The sequence below is a fragment of the Mus pahari genome, chromosome 9 (assembly GCF_900095145.1).
Source record: "Mus pahari chromosome 9, PAHARI_EIJ_v1.1, whole genome shotgun sequence".
Classification (NCBI taxonomy): Eukaryota; Metazoa; Chordata; class Mammalia; order Rodentia; family Muridae; genus Mus; species Mus pahari.
The window spans coordinates 31,459,038-31,463,366 of NC_034598.1; the positions used below are offsets into that span (position 1 = coordinate 31,459,038).

At 42.9% G+C, this 4,329-nt stretch overlaps 1 pseudogene; it reads right to left on the reverse strand.

Annotated features, from left to right (window-relative positions):
• Positions 1-525: 525 nt before the first annotated feature.
• Positions 526-1,624, reverse strand: LOC110326768 (annotated as a pseudogene).
• Between the last annotated feature and the right edge of the window lie 2,705 nt (positions 1,625-4,329).

Consider the following 4,329-nt stretch of genomic DNA (forward strand, 5'->3'; position numbering starts at 1 on the left):
TGTAGTTTGGAAACAATATTCTTTTGGGGGTGTTTTTATTTTATTTTACTTATTCACTTTACATCTTGATCACAGCCTAATTCTCCTTCCAGTCCCCCTCACAGGGCCCCTTCCTCCATCCTCCTTTCCCTTCACCTCTGAGAAATGGGTGGTCCTTCTCAGAGCACCAACCCAGGCTGGCACCCCAAGTCACTGCAGGACTAGGAACCTAGTCCCTGCTCCAGTTGTTGGGGAACCTGCATGTAAACCAAGCTGCATGTCTGCTACCTATGTGAGGGGGTGGGGCGGGGCCTAGGTCCAGCTCTTTATATGCTCTGTGGTTGGTGGTTCAGTCTCTGGGAGTCCCCAAAGTTCTAGGTTAGTTAACTCTGTTGGTATTCTTGTGAAGTCCCTGTCTCCTCTGGGTTCCTCAATCCTCCCTCCCCCAAACTTTTCTATAAGACTTCCCAAGCTCTATCTAATGTTTGGTTATGGGTTTCTGCCTCTGTTTCAGTCAACTTCTGGGTAGAGCCTCTCAGAGTACAGTTATGCTAGGCTCCTGTCTGTGAATCCTGGCTAACAGATACAAACATAGACTGAGGCTCTGAATTATTGGAAGGAAGACGGCAGGCCTGTAGTCAGCTCTGCGCATACACACACACACACACACACACACACACACACACACACACACACCCCAAATTGGCAGGGGGTTCCACTGCATTCATTTATGTCTGTCTCATACAGGGTACCTGTGTATCCAGGCCAGCAGTGACAAATATAGCTGTCAACAGTGTCATCACATGTTGTATTGAGACAAGGCTTCGAGCAACAAAGAAGCGTTGAGGTCTCACAGTGTGTCCCTGTAAATCCACTACTCTTGCAAGTTGTTTCCTCTATCCACACATCAACCTCCATGGAAACATGGTTGACTGGCGAATACATCAAAGTTGAGTTCACAATGATCTCCACGGAATCCAGGGGCACAGTCACAGAAGTGAGCCCCAAGAGCATCTCCGACTCCTGGCGCCATGTAGGATCCACATTCATCAATTACCAACTCACAGTTCATACCAGCATGCTCTTTCGGAAAGACACATATGTAGCTTCCTGTTTCTTAGGGGCACACAGCCTCATTCATGCAGGCATCAGAAATACTTTTATCCACTTCCAAGTCACAATTCCTGCCTTCGTATCCAGGCACACAGAAGCAGGACCAGCCATTGATTCCACCCTGACATACAGCCCCATTGTGGCAAGGGCTGGAAGCACGCTCATTGTGATCTCATAAAACCTTCCAGCATATCCAGCAGGGCAAATGTGGGCAAGGTGCTCTGAGTCTTCATAGCAGGGGCCTCTTGTTGGGCAGGTATTCCCTCCACAGGAAGTAGTGGCTGTGTCACAGGTCAGACCACTATACCCAGAAGGACATTGGCACAGGAGACCCTGTTCTTCTGGGTATTCCAACAAGTGGCAATTCCTTGGCAGGGACTGGAGAAGCGAGGGGATTTTAGATCTCCGGTGTCTTGTCTGTGTCTCAGTAACAACTGTTGTGGAGAGGAAAACCATTGCACATATAATTATTTTGGCAAGAATTTAAGAGACAGTTGGTATTGTTTTTATTGCAAAATGGATCCTGGCACATCAAGTCACTTCAGAACTAGATATATCCTCTTTCAATGAGGCCAGACAAGACAGCCCAGCCCAGTTAGGAGTCACAGGCAGGCAGAGGAGCAGGATAAGCCACTGCTCAAGTTGCTGGGGGGACCCACCTGAAGACCAAGCTGCATATCTGCTAATCTGCTACATATGGGGATTGGGGGTAATAGGTTCAGCCCTTATATGCTCTTTGGTTGGTGGTTTGGTCTCTGGGGGTGGGGGGTGATGGTCAAGAGTCCAGGTTAGTTGACTCTTGGTTTTCTTATGGACTCTCTAAGCCTCTGGCTTCCTCAATCCTTCCCCGAACTCTTCCACAAGAGTTCCCAAGCTCCATCTAATATTTGGCTGTGAGTCTCTGCATCTGTTTTGGTCAGCTGTTAGGTGGAGCCTCTCAGAGGACAGTTATACTAGGGACCTGCCTGTAAGCATAACAGAGTCAGGGACTGGTTATTGCCCATGAGATGGTTCTCAAGTTGGGCCAATCATTGACTGGCCATTCCTTCAGGTTCTGCTCCATATTTGTTTCTGCACTTCTAGGAGGCAGGACACATTTTGGCTTGAAAGTTTTGTGGGAGGGTTGGTGTCCTTATCCCTCCACTAGGAGTCCTTCATGGCTACATTGGGTGGTCATGTCATATGCCATATTCCCCACTGCTAGGAGTCTCAGCCATAGTCACCCTTGTAGACTTCCTGGAGCTTCCCCCATCCCAGGTCTCTGGCATGCCCTATGCTCCCTAAGCAGGTAATATTCAGGAATATATGTGTCTACATATACATACATGCATGTGACAATTATTAAAACAAAGGAAACACAAATTTGAAATATAGCAAGGAGGAATAAACCGTGGGTCTTGGAAGTAGGGTCATGAAGGGAGAAATGGTGTAATTATAAGCTCAAAATATGAAAAATAATTTCAGAGCAAGAGATAGTATTTGGTAGTGCTTCTCATGTATGATGAAGGAGGTACTTCATGATTTGGAGAATGAATAGAAGAGGGCAGAGGAAGGGAATGATGAATAGGGATGAGGATGGAAGACCAGAATTGATGCCTTTAAATTGTATTTTACAATTTAAGCACATTAATAACAAAAGAAAATAAAAACAAAAGCATTTCAATATTATCTTTAAATATGTATATATGTATATATACATATTTCTTCAGTGCCTACCAGTAACTGCTACTGTGTGAATACCCCAGAAGAAAAGGGCTCCCTGTGCCAGTGTGTGTGAGTGTGTGTGTGTGTGTGTGTGTGTGTGTGTGTGTGTATTCCAACACATACTTATATTTACATGTGTGCACACATATACATGTGAAATTTTCATTGTAAAAGACTTAGGAGATTTATTGCTGCTTATATTTGTTTTCATTTTCCTTGACTGTTTATTTTTGAGATTATATCTTAATTACATTTCTCCCTTCCCTCCTTTCTAATCCTCCCATACACACAGATCCTTTGTCTTTCAAATCCATGGCCTTTACTCATTGATTTTTATTGAAAGCAGATACGTTTTTGTATATGCCTTCACATTCCTGACTATAAGGTTTTCTAATAAGGAATTTTAAATATAAATTTGGGTAAATCCCCTCAAGACTTGAACAGAAACCCAAATGTGAGCGCTCCGTCCCCCACAATGAAAGGAAACTGCATCAGTAGGTAGCACTCCACAGTGCTCCAGGGAGCTGGGAGGAATAAGGAGGCAGCTGCCCTGAAGAGGCATATGTAATACTGTATAAACCAATACCATGAAAGATCAAATGAGAAAAGCTCCCGGGCAATGAAAACTAAGTTTTGTGCTGATTAGAGAACGCCTGTATAACCATGGAAAGGAAAACATTTGGTGTGAACTGGAGATTTACATATTAAAATTTGATGTTCAGGTATAAAGTCATCATTTCTTAATATGTATGCTCTTACGCAGAGACAAATGCAAACCTAGAAAGGACAGAGAACATAGCAAGCTGCCAGATACTGAGTTCTAATTGCTTTCTTTCTTTCTTCCACTATAGAACCAAGAATTCTTGCAGAAATACCTATAAATTGGAGCATGAGTCAGCTTCCACCTTCTTTCTTTCTTCCACTATATAGAACCAAGAATTCTTGCAGAAATACCTATAAATTGAAACATGGGCCAACACCACACAGACATAATCTAGAAGCACTATAGTGCCCATTCATTAATGTCTTACACATTGAAAGATGAAAATACATTAAAAAAAAAAAAATCCAGGGCTTATATTGAGATCAACCCTACTGGGACAATTTGGGACATAAATCATGACTCATTGAATAAAACAGGATTTTCCTGGGTTTGGAGATATGACTCTGATTAAGAGCATTACCTGCTCTTCAAGAGGACATAGATTCAATTCCCAGTACCCACATGGCAACAGGTCACCATCTGTACCTCCAATCCCTGAAGAGCCTATGCCCTCTTCTGGCCTTTAAGGCCACTCCAGACATGTGGTACACAGACATACATGCAGGAAAAGCATTCCATACATATGAAATAAAAATAACAGAAAAAATTTAAAATAGAAATCCATACATCCGCACTGATTAAAAACCTACTGAATAAATCACGTAGAAGGGAAATCTCCTGCCTGCTCTCAGAGTGAGATCTTATCTCTACTTCAAAAATTACAAAAAAAAAAAAAAAAAAAAGCAAAGTAGTATAATCTACACAGTAAT